The 13,234-nt window shown below is 39.4% G+C and overlaps 1 pseudogene across 1 annotated transcript; it reads left to right on the top strand.

Moving 5' to 3' along the window:
* The first annotated feature begins 11,105 nt into the window (after positions 1–11,105).
* Positions 11,106–12,966, top strand: LOC308632907 (transmembrane emp24 domain-containing protein 2-like; annotated as a pseudogene). Its single transcript has one exon. The product of its transcript is annotated as a transmembrane emp24 domain-containing protein 2-like (transcript).
* The last annotated feature ends 268 nt before the right edge of the window (positions 12,967–13,234 follow it).

Raw genomic sequence — 13,234 nt, 5'->3', positions numbered from 1 at the left:
GAGGGTTGAACCAGGTCATTGTTGTGACCCAGACAGTGTTTCCTATGCAGGGATTCCAGATGCTGGTGGTGCATTGCTGAGTTGTATTGTTTGTAGCTAAGTTTCAGGCACCTGAGTTTCTTTGTTTCAGCTTCATGGCAACCATGAGATAGTACAACTGCTCTTCTTGTTTTACAGATAAGAAAACTGAGACCCCAGGAATTAAGTAAGTTTCAAAAGTGGTGAAGTCCAACTTTGCAGTTAAAGCCTAAATGTTTTTTAGATGCATCCTGTTGTTGTAATTATGCTTAAATTTTCATATGACTAGAGGCATTTTTTTTTTCAGCTTGGAATAGAGTGAATTTTGAGGCTCTAAGGAATATATATGATACATGGGCACAATATCTTTATTTTGTTTATGTGGTGCTGAGGATAGAACTCTCACATGTGGGAGGCAAGCACTCTGCCATTGAGCCCCAACCTCAGCCCAAGGCTCTAAGGAATTTTAAAGATCATTACTTAGACTCTTAATTGTACTGTTAAAGAAATAAAAACCTAGAAAGTCAGTCTGTAACAACAGCACACATAACAGGTTATGTGCTGCCATTTCACCTAATAACTAAGAATTATTGAGTAGAAGATGCATTTGCTCATTTGAAAATATGGAACAAAATTTAGTGTTTTGTTGGCTTGAAGATTTGTTCATATAAGTTATTTTTAATTTTGGGGGTAGTGGTGCCTTTTTTTATTAGTGCATTACATTGATACATAATACTGGGGTCCATTTTGACCTATTTATACGGTGTGTTAAGCAATACAAGCTTGGGATATAATCTGCTCCAATTCAGTCTCAAAACTAATGCTTTTCCTTCCGCCCACTTTCTACCCCCTTTCCCTTTCCTCTATTGTACGGTTTATTTCTGTTTACTTATAGTTGTTCATATTAGTGCTGCATAGGTAGCACTAATTTAAAGGTAAACTTAGTTAAGGTTTAACTAAGTTTACCTTTAAATTATCCAAAGTAAATGTAGGAAATAACTGTGTTATTTTCACATATATACACAGGGTAGCTTGGTCATTTTCAGTTCACCATTTTTCCCATTTCTCATCCCATTTCCCTTGCCCTGAGTCCTCTCCCTCTACTCACCTGATTTTTCCTCTATTCTCAGAGGATCCTCCCCACTTTCCCCTCTTATTTTGGTCTAGTGACCACATATTAGAGAAAACACTGAACTCTTGACTTTCAGAGTCTGACTTATATCACTTAGCATGATGTTCTCCAGTTTTATCGCTTTGCCTGCAAATGCCATGATTTCATTCTTTAAAAAATATTTTTTTAGTTGTTGATGGACTTTCACTTCATTTATTTATATGTGGTGTTGAGTGAAAGGAAAGTGACCACAACACTCGGAGTGACCAAAAGATCTTTATTGCAGCAGTGCAACAAAGAGAAAAGAAGGAAGGAAAGAGAGAGAGAGAGAGAGAAAGAAGAGAAGAGATGAACAGGGAGAGAGCAAGAGCAAGAGAGAGACAGAGAGCACGCGCAAGAAAGATAAAGAGAGCAAGAGAGAGAGAGAGAGAGAGAGAGAGAGAGAGAGAGAGCAAGAGCAAGAGAGAAAGCGCAAGAGAGAGAGGGGACTGGCAGGAGGGAGTTTTTATAGCCCAAATCTAATGGGGCCTCTGGGTCTGCATGCTGCCTTGTTGGCCCAAGTGGGGTTGAGTGCTCAGCCTTGAGCGGGACTTGACACAAACAGGTGATAAAGGACCAGACAGAGGGGGGTTTGAGTGTGTGGGCTATCTTGCAGCCAACATCTGTTCAGCCTGCCCTGCAGACAACACAGTTCAGCCTGCTCTGCACCCAACATTGAGAATCAAACCCAGGGCCTCACACATGCTAGCAAGGCAAATGCTCTACACCGAGCTACAGCACCAGCCCCCAAATTTTGTTCCTTTTTTTTAAAATTAGCTTTTGTTAATGTATTTATTTTAAAAAAATTTTATAGATCTTTATTTCTCTACTCTTTGATAAGCAATATACAGTACTTTAGTATTATTCTTTCAGTGGACATTCTTATTTTATAATACCTTGGTCCTTAGGTATAAATTAGTCTTTTTTAAAAATTGATTTTATTTTTTTTAAATACACGACAGCGGAATACATTACATTTCTTTTTATATAAATAGAGCACAATTGTTCATATCTTTGTATACAGAGTATGTTCACGCCAATTCATGTCTTTACACATGTACTTTTTTTTGCATTACAATTCTTATTACACATATATACCACATTTTCTCATATCTCTGTTTGTATATAAAGTATGTTGTCTTCCTACATTTACTTTGGATAATATGTCTGTCACATTCTACTACCCTTGCTAATCCCCTGTCCCCTTCTTTTCCCTCCCACCCGTCTGCCCTATCTAGAATTCATCTATTTCTCTCATGGCCCCCCTCCCTACCCCACTATGAGTCAGCCTCCTTATATCAGAGAAAACATTCGGCATTTGTTTTTTTTGGGATTGGCTAACTGCACTTAGCATTAACTTCTCCAGTGCCATCCATTTACCTGCAAATGCCATGATTTTATTCTCTTTTATTGCTGAGCAAAATTCCATTATGTATATATATCACATTGTTTTTAATCCACTCCTCTACTGAAGGGCATTTAGGTTGGTTCCACAGTTTAGCTATTGTGAATTGTGCTGCTATAAACATTGATGTGGCTGTGTCCCTGTAGCATGCTGTTTTTAAGTCCTTTGGGTACAGACCCAGGAGAGGGATAGCTGTGTCAAATGGTAGTTTCATTCCAAGTTTTCCAAGGAATCTCCATACTGCTTTCCATATTGGCTGCACCAATTTGCAGTCCCACCAGCAGTGTATGAGTGTACCTTTACTCCATATCCTCCCCAACACTTATTGTTGTTTGTCTTCATCATAGCTGGAGTGAGATGGTATCTTAGAATAGTTTTGATTTGCATTTCTCTAATTGCTAGAGATTATGAACATTTTTTCATATATTTGTTGATTGATTGAATATCCTTTTCTGGGAAATGTCTCTTCAGGTCCTTAGCCCATTTATTGATTGGGTTATTTGTTTTTGGTCTTTATCTTTTTGAGATCTTTATATACCCTAGAGACTAGTGCTCTATGTGATGTGTAAGGGGTAAAGATTTGCTCCCAAAATGTAGGCTCTCTATTCACCTCACAGATTTTTTCTTTTGCTGAGAAGAAACTATTTAGTTTGATTCCATCCCATTTATTAATTCTGGTTTTAATTCTTGCACCACAGGAGTCTTATTAAGGAAGTTGGCCTAATCCCACATGATAGAGATTAGGGCCTACTTTTTCTTCTATTAGTCATAGAGTCTCTGGTTGTATTCCTAAGTCCTTGATCCATTTTGAGTTGAGTTTTGTGCATGGTGAGAGAGAGGAGTTTAGTTTTATTTAGTTGCATATGGCCATCATTTGCATTCCTAATGGGAAAACTCCATTGTGTTTATATACCACATTTTCTGTATCCATTCATCTCTTCCCAGATTCTGGACTGATCCCATAACTTGGCTGTGTGAACTGCTCTGCTCTAGCAATATTGCTGTATCCGTACAGTATGTTTATTTCAGTTCTTTTAGGTAAATACTAAGGAGTGGGGCAGCTGGGGCACATGGTGGCTCCATTCCTAGGCTTTTGAGGAGACTTCATGGTGCTTTCCAGAGTGGTTGTACTTAATTAATTCATTAATATTAATACACTCATACCTTTAAGATGTTATAGTTTATTAAAGTATCAATAAACCAGAAGTCTAAATAACTAGCCCTTCAATGGCTGTACCTTTTTCTCTCATCCACATATAGACAACTCTTGCAAATCAGGCAGACCTAGGGCAGGGCTGTCATGAGACTGTGTTTTCACCTCTCAGGCAGCTCAGCTTTCTGGTGTAGAAGTCAAATATTTGATTTCTAATCCTTTTGGGCTTCATAGAGACATTTGCTATTAGTCTAATATTAGGGACCCATACATGGCAGAACCATGACATTGCCAGTAGCACATCTAACTGTGTTTGGTCCCTGAATTCTTAATATAGCCTGCCTTCAATCTAACATCCAAAATGAGGTTCATGAATAATATGGAATTCCAGATAGGTGTCTTTTTTTTTTTTTTTTTTTTTTTAACAAACAAAACAGAGTCTTTTTAGTGGATGCCTCATATCCATATGATGTGGGGTGCTTTAGTGTAGCAGTAGTATTCTAAAGGCACAGTTTTTTGTTCATCCACATATTATAAAAGGATTTCTTTATTCAGCTGAACCCACACAGCTAACACTTTTGTTAGACACTCATTCAACAAAATAGAAGAGATTTTAAATCCCTGAGATAAGACAGTCTGGCAACACTAGATGGTTTACATTTGTATTGAAGTCTTGTCACTCAAAAGCAAACCATAATTAGGAATTCCTTTTCAGTGGGATGCAAAAGAATTCATCTTTTAAATGTATCGCTTTAACCAACCATAGTTACCTGACATTTTAATTAGCAGGATATACAAATTATGTCCTGTGTCTGAATATCCTAAACAATGTTAGTTATGGCTCTTAGGCTCATAGCTATTGTTATACAAATTAGTATGAACCAGTGGGAGGTATTTTTTTTTTTTTTTTTAAACAAACAGGGCTGGAGTATTGCAGGGTATGTTTTGCAAAGCCAATTCACCATGTTTTAAGAACTTGTCCACAAGGGGCTGGATTGCTACCAATACTTCTCTTAAGGTAGTACTGTTTTTTCCTGGGCAGGTGACCTCCTCCTTAAACAACATCGTGTTGTGATGACATTGATAGTCCTCCTCATTGTCCCTTTGACCCACACAGCCTTATTCACTTTTTAGCTGACCTCCAGCAGAGCAAGCTGTTTTTTCCCCTGTATGGCCAGTGGAGACTGGATCAGGACATGTTCTGGTGGCATTTGCAAGAGGAGTCATGGCTTTTTGGGTGAGAAGTTCATCTGAATACTTAATTTACACAGCAGATCTCATCCAGGAGCTGCATTGGACAACCTGGCATGTACAAAACTCTGCCTTAGTCTTCATTTCCCTGGTTGCATTCTAGGGGTTGGAGCACAGGATGTGAATGAGCCTCACTGTTTTGATTATCACAATGTTGTCAACTTCAGGTCATTCCCACTGTCAGTTGTACCCAGAGACTCCTGCTGGGCCTCTTCTCACTCTAGGCTATTTTTAATGGAGGGAGGCCCTTCCATGCTTTTCTTTATGCTTCCTGGGTGACCTGTTTGTGGCAGCTACCAACACAACCTGAACTGGCTTTAGTTTCTGTTCTTCACAGTCATTACCTTCAAGACAACATCAACTAGTGGTGAAGGGTTAATGAAAGTTTGCCCCCACTGACCATTGAAGATTTTCCTCCATTGCCAGGGTGTTCTGTCCAATGAAGATCACAAGGACCAGATAGATTTTTTTTTTTTTTTTGTACCAGGGATTGAACCCATGTTCCCTTAATGACCCAGCCACATTCCCAGTCCATTTAATGTTTTGTTTTGATACAGGGTTTCCATAAATTGTTTAGAGCCATGTTAAGTTACTCACAGCTTCGCTAAGTTTCTGAGGCTGACCTCAAACATGCAATCTTCTTTCCTTAGCCTCCCATGTTTCTCTCATTACAAGTGTTCACAACCACACCTAGTCATACAGAGGTTTTTAGTGGCCTCCTTCTGCAGAACCCAGCATGGCCATGAAAGAGGTGCCTGCATACATGAGGACTCTAGGAGGCCATTGTACCTGCTGAGCTCTGTGGGCACAAGGCAGGACTCCATTCAGAACCATGTGTTTTTAGGCAAAATGTCAGATATTCAGGGCAAACAAGCTAGGGAGGCTTGCACTGTAGGCCCTTCCTCTCCTCAGCTACCATTGCCTGGGTGACAGGACCTGGGAGATTGGACCTGGCTCTGAGTCCAGACATGTGGCTCCTATTTATCTCCACATGGGCATGAGCCCTGCTGCGGGTGGTGCAGCTGCAGTGCAGCCTGGGGAGCCAGGGCCTTTGGCCTTTTTAGTTAGAAGTTAGCTCTTGCTTTTGTCCAGAGCCTGTGAGGTTGCAGTTTTCTCTCTACTCTGGACATTTGCTTTTATCCACAGCTGTTTTTCCTTTCTGCAGTTGTTTATCCTTACTCTTTTTGACAAGTGTACATGAGAAAGTTGGTATAACTTTAAAAAAAATTATTAGTTATAGGTGGAAACAATACCTTTATTTATTTATTAATGTGTTGCTGAGAATTGAACCCAGTACCTCACACTTGCTAGGCAAGTGCTCTACCACTGAGCTAGAACCCCAGCCCAGTATAAAATCCTGAACCATCTCTCACACAGTATCCCTGGCTTCCTCAACAGAAGTGGGACTTCTGATTCCCTGTGTTTCTTTCTGTGGCCATCCACCATGGAATTGGAAGCAGCTAAGAGAGCCCTGAGCAGAGTTGAGGTGGTCTAGCTGCCATTGCTGTAGAATCTTCAAAACTGTTAGCAAAATAAACCACTTCTCATTTTAAAGTTGGCTTGCCTTGAGTATTTTATACAAATGAAAATTGTTCTACCAGAGTAACATGCTATTGTGAACGAAAGTAGGAATATTTACCTTGTTTCCCTCCTTAATCCATCTAAGATTTGAAAAAATATAAGTATTACTTCAGGGATATGCATTTATTCACATAAATCCAAAAGAATGTGTTTGTTCTCAAAGCAGGATACAATTTTGAAATCTTAGTTGTGTTACCAAGGTGTTCAATGATATGTAATATTTAAATTGTTTATAGGTTCTTTAAAGAAAATTAAACTGGTGCCTGTATGACTATCTAGCCAGAAGACGCCTTTAAAAAACAATCTGAGATTATTATGTGATCAATCACTATTCTTCCAGAAAATTACACAAATAATAAAATTTTATAAAAGCTAAATGGGGACAACATAGAATAAGAATCCTATGCATACACTCTATGGAGGTGACTGGCTGATCTTGGATGTAGGATATCCCGACCCCAATCTTGAAACATATGGTTCAGTGAAATCAACAATGACAATCACAAGTTATCTACATTCTGTGAATGTGGTGGTATTTTATTTTCAATTCTGTGCAGACTCCCTCTTAAAAATATTGAGTTCATTTTATTTATTCTTTCATTACTGATACATATTTGCATTGCTTCTGGTTTGCACATAATGTTGCTGTAAACAAAGTTTCACCTGGTGAATACAGGTAGGCATTTCCATTTGGTATATTCCTAAGAGTTGAATCATTGAGCAACAACCACATTCTATTTCCATCTCTAAGATATGCCATCAAAGAATTTTTGAAAAGGGTTGTGACCATTCATGTGCATATCAGAGTGTAAGATTCCCCTTGCTTGACATCCTTACAACTCTCATCAGTGGTTTTAAGCCATTGCATATTTGTATCATGTTGGGGTCTTTTTGTTAAATGTCAAAAAATTCATAGTTTGGAGTTAAGTCAGCCATGGGGCAGTGACATGTTGTATGTGTTTCATTTGCCCAGGGACAAGCAAATGTACAGGAATATCTGAAAAGTTTCCAGAATTCTAGGGAAGATGGTAGGATTTGATATTCTACTCAAATAAAACTAAGATGAGTCCATTTACCCTTGTGCAAAAAGGCCAAGAGCAGATAGAGCAGATAGTTTCTTCCCATATAAATTGGGGTGCTTTAACTGGATGACTTCATGCTCAGAAATGTTGGCCTTATTTCTCCATTGAGAACACACTGCCCTCTGATTTTATGGAAAAAACAAAAATTGAGTTCCCTAGAAGTCCTTCAGAATAATGTGAGTCTCTAGAAAGAGAGCTATTGCTGGACTCCTTTCATGCTCCAGGAATGTTAAAAATAAATTGATGCTATCTTAAGCTACTTAGCCTGCAGCCTCCCTTCAATTTGATTGCACACTATTGTTAAGAATTTAGTCACTGGGCTGGGGATGTGGCTCAAGCGGTAGCACGCGGCCCAGGTTCGATCCTCAGCACCACATACAAACAGAGATGTTGTGTCTGCTGAAAACTAAAAAATAAATGTTAAAATTTTCTCTCTCTCTCTCTCTCTCTCTAAAAAAAAAAAAAAGAATTGAGTCACTAACTGCCTAGTGTTGTTATCCATTGTGTCATCTATGCCACACACCCATCTAATTCTAAGTATTATGGGATAACACTGCAAGGTTCATTGTTCAAGGCTGATCTTATATAGGTTCATTGGATTTCAACAAGCATTTTGCTGATGTCGAATGAAAAGTTAGTCCCAGAGGAGAAGTGGCTTGCCCAAAGTCACAGCTGGAGCTGAGCCTGCTAGGTTATTCCTTGGTTAATCACCCATTGCTATTCTGACCTCTCCAACTTTTGGAATTTTCTGTTTGACACCAAAATGTGAAATGCATGGGTTCCATCTCACACTTTATAATCTCCCCAGGAAGTAGGTGCCAATGTGATCCCTATTGTGTGATTTGGGAAAGGCTGAAAAGCATAATGACTTCTCTAGAGTGACATAATAGTAAAAAAATAGAAATTCTGAAGCCAAATGTGTCTCCCTAAATCAATGTTCTTGGCTGCATTGATGACTGATGACTTCCAAAGGGGTTGAAAGGCCCTCTGTGTTTGCATACTTTTCTATAGATAAGGAGATAAAAAGTCAGTACCCCAAAGGGCACTGGGCAGAGGTCTAACTAGACTAAGAGGCCCAATTAATTAAACTCTGAAGAAGAGGCCTCAATTTTTTTGCATTAGGACTCAACAGAACTTAGAAATATGGTAAACAACAACACATTCTAGAGACAGTCCCTTATTCAAATCACCTGAAGAGAGATGCTCAAGAGACCAAAAGATATTTTCTTTTTTTAAAATTTTTAGTTGCTGTTGGACATAATACTTCTTTTTTGTTTTATTCTATTTTTCTGTGGTACTGAGGATCAAACCCAGTGCCTCACACATGCCAGGCAAGTACCGTGCCACTGAACTGCAGTCCTGGTCCCCAAGATGTTTTCTTGATGTGTCCAAAACTTCCAAGGGTGTAGCCACAAAAATGACCAGAGTGGGAATATTTTTTGGTGTTGATGAAGCCCAACAGCAGACCCTGTGGCCGTTGATCAGGAGGTACCCACATGTAAGAGAAGGTGGCCCAGAGAAGACCAATCCAGATCAGCCCACATCTGTGACCACATTGGAGAAGTCCTTTACCCTCCCCGTTCCGTGTGTGTGTGTAGAGTGGAACAGCAGAGGATCTGAAATAGCAGGAGGATGTTACCAATGTTGGAACTCTGTGGTCTCTCATATTAACACCACTGATCATTGTGGGCCAGCATGAATATTTAAGCATTGGATAGTAATATTTATCCGGGGATCTTATTCTGTAATCTGGTGTCACTCCTGGATGGGGGTCTATACATATAATTATATATACATGATCTCGATGTAAACTTTTTTCAAGGAGTGTCCCCTGTGGGGCCAGTCAGGGTGGTCAGGGTTTTATGTTGTACTGAATGTCAGCCAATCTCTTTATAGAGTTTCATGCAGATCATTGAGGAGGTATTTGGTAACTCTGTCTTCATGTTACCATTCAACCAACAATAATACATCTGGTCTGAGGTTAGATGGCCCTTGTGGTAATGGGTGTGTTTTTTACTGTTGCTAGTTTTTTGTGTTAGCTTCTGGTTCCAGAAATCCCACATAGCAATCAATTTTACTTAACTTCTAGTCCTGTTAAAACTTTTTAAAATTTAACTTTTTATTAAATATCCTATTAAAGAATATTTTTTTAAAAAAACTTTTTTAAGTTTTAAACTTAAAAACTAACAGCCTTATCAGGATAGTATTTACATGAAAAGGAGTGAGTTACACAAGCAGGTTAAACTCTGCTACATATGTTTTAGAAGTATGACATATCACAAATCACTATGGCCCCACCAGGAAAGGAGAAGTGCCCTTCATAATATTGCAGTAAGAAATACCACTTCTTTCAGCAGTTCAGCCTTTCAAAGCTGGTAGAATGTGATGTGATTCAGTTGCACCCTCATTCGGCCATGCTGCGGGGACAGTGTATGTGTGTCCTAGGGGGCTGTGTCCTTTTCACAGTGCTGTCATAAGACAATGGCATCAATGGTGGGATTAAGGACAGAAATTTGTTTTTCCTACATCCACAGGCTACATATCAAGGTGCATGCTGGTAGGATTTCTTTTGAGGCCCACTCTTTGACAAGTGGATTCCATCTTCTGTCTCTGTGTTGGCAAGACATTTTCCTATGCTTCTCTGTGTCCTAATTGTCACTTCTTATAAGTGGACAAGTGGATTTTATTGGATTAGTCCTCACACAAATTAACTGGTTAACATTGATTATGTCTTTAAGAACCACATATAAAATAAAAGACACAGTCTGAAGCATTGGTTCTAAACATCAACGTGAGATTTGGGGAGGGGACACAACTCAGGTGATAACAAAAAACTAGTTTCCTGCTGAAGAGTGACCCTCAGTAAAGGCAATACTGAGTGAAAGAATAGGCACCTGTAACATTGTAATAGCTACAGGTAGGTGATGGTCACATTGGAGTTGCAGAAGTTACTTGCCACCAGAAATCTGATTGTTACTGCTTCTCTGAAGCCAGGATTTTCTGAATGTCATCTCTTTTGTCTGTCAGTATGTGTTTGTAGCATTTTAACTTTGTGCTGATCTCATGCCCATGTGGCAAATAAAATCACACAGTTTCAATCATTTCCAATTTCCCAGATGATCAGCTTGAGTCATCTTTGAGTTGATTCTTAGCCATTTAGGTTTGTTCTTCCTTGAGTCAGATTCTTATAAAATGTATTGCATTCTTCACTTTCATATTACTACAGGTTGGCCCAGGATGATGTCTGGACTTGCAAATGTGTATTACTGTCTCCATTTTATGGGTGAGAAATGTCAGTGTCAGTGGTAATCTGAGGAGCACCATTGGCAGAACTCCTTGCCTAGCTTGCGGCAGAAACCAGCAAAGACATGTTAAGGTTCAGGACCACTTCTGTCACTGTCTCTCTGAAACAGACATACAACTAAAGATTTCATTGGTGGCAGGTGGTGCAGCCGGAAGGGACGGAGCTAAGGCAACGGCGGCTGTGGAGGCAGCGGTCCGGGTCCTGGCTTCGGCCCCAGCCCCACCATGGTGACGGTGGCTGGGCTCCTGGTGCTCCTGGCCGCTCTTCTGGCCACGGCCTCGGGCTACTTCGTCAGCATCGATGCGCACACCGAGGAGTGCTTCTTCAAGCGGGGCACCTCGGGCACTAAGATGGGCCTCATCTTCGAGGTGGCGGAGGGCGGCTTCCTGGACATCGACATGGAGATTACAGGACCTGACAATAAAGGAATTTATAAAGGAGACCGAGAGTCCAGTGGGAAGTACACATTTGCTGCTCACATGGATGGAACATACAAGTTTTGTTTTAGTAATAAAACAAATAAAACATGACTCCCAAGATAGTGATGTTCACCATTGACATTGGGGAGGCTCCAAAAGGACAAGACATGGAAACAGAAGCTCACCAGAACAAGCTAGAAGAAATGATTAATGAACTGGCAGTGGCAATGACAGCTGTAAAGCACGAACAGGAGTACATGGAAGTCCGGGAGAGGATACACAGAGCCATCAATGACAACACAAACAGCAGAGTGGTCCTTTGGTCCTTCTTTGAAGCTCTTGTTCTAGTTGCCATGACATTGGGACAGATCTACTACCTGAAGAGATTTTTTGAAGTCCGGAGGGTTGTTTAAAAGGCCTTTTCCCGATGATCCCAAACTCACAATTCACTTGTTTACCAAACATCTTGGTCATAATAATGTCATTAGTTTCTACATTTTTATTTTCTGAACTGTACATTCACAGCTTATGTTTCTTTGTGATTAATAGATTTTGGGGGAAAAACCTTCTTAGGAAAGTTGTAGTGAAAATTTGACATTTGATTGGCATAAAATTTCTTATTTGAATGTTGCCTCTATCATAAAGGTCCTTCCAGAACTCAAAGACTGTAAATGAAATATAGGAGTATAGTCTTTATTATGTCTTATTTCCCTTTTGTAGTAAATGCAGGAAAGCAACACAAACCCTGATGGTACTTTACTAAAATGGCTGCATTCTTTGGAATCCCTCATCCTGTGGTTCAAGTCGTTAAAGTTTCATTTTGTTGACTCATGGAGTGAAGCAACAGTCTGAATCTTGACATTTTCTGCCCAGCCTAATGGCAGTGCTATCTGACTGGGGAGTGTACTATCAGGCTGGGTGTGTTTATATTTGGTCTTTTTGTTTTGTTTTACACATAAGACTTGCCCCAAATTTTTACATATGACCTTAGGACTCAATCACCTCCACAAATATTGATGACACAAGCAGCTAATAATCTTTTGTTTGTTTGTTTCCGCCTAACCTCATAAGAAGTCTCTGAAAAGTCGATTCTCTGGGTATTTGAGCAAATGCTAGCTTTTCTTTTCTGCACTGGCACAGCCCCTTTTTCACGCTTGGCACATGGGAAGTGTTCATTCACATAACTGGAAAAAATCTGGGTTTCTGATGCCAAAGGGTTAAAGCCTCTTGGGTTTCATTGCAGTGATATACAGCCACTATTTTATTTTTGAGAATGGCCTTTGGGCCACTTTAAGACACTGAGTATCAGTGTCAGCACTAGGGTTTTTGTTTTTGTTTCTCCTAGGTCTTTCTTTTTTGGTACATGTGAATTTCGTTTTATATAAAATGAAAAGACTTTCTCTTGATCTCTGATGATGGGTTTAAAATTAAAGGAGCATCGGGTTTTGGTGTGGAAATGATCCAGGATTATGTTGTGACCGATGTATATTAGTTACTTGTACATTTTTTTTTGAATCTTTGCAAGGGGAAAACTACAAGTAACAAGTTTTATATAATTAATTTAAATTTGTTACAGGTTTTCAGGTTCAGGACACAATTTTTCAGCCTTGGGTGAAAATACTTGCAACAGTTTATCGATAAGGTGACTGTTTCACCTTAGGACAACTGTTGCATACCAATTTCTTTTTTTGTGTGTGAAAACACTTCAAAATTGAATTAAAAAATGTAAATTTAAATTGGTTGTGTATCTAATATATGCCCCAGGTTCAGTAAATAAACAATTCTTTTTAAAAAACAGTAAAAAAAAAATAAAGATTTCATTGGTGGAGGAAGAGAAGTTGAGGGTTTGGGGCCACATATTAGGAACACTG

This window comes from Spermophilus citellus (assembly GCF_964194105.1).
Source record: "Spermophilus citellus genome assembly, chromosome: 13".
In the NCBI taxonomy this organism is placed as follows: domain Eukaryota; kingdom Metazoa; phylum Chordata; class Mammalia; order Rodentia; family Sciuridae; genus Spermophilus; species Spermophilus citellus.
The sequence above is the reverse complement of the archived record's forward strand: the minus strand, read 5'-3'. Positions and strand labels throughout refer to the sequence as shown.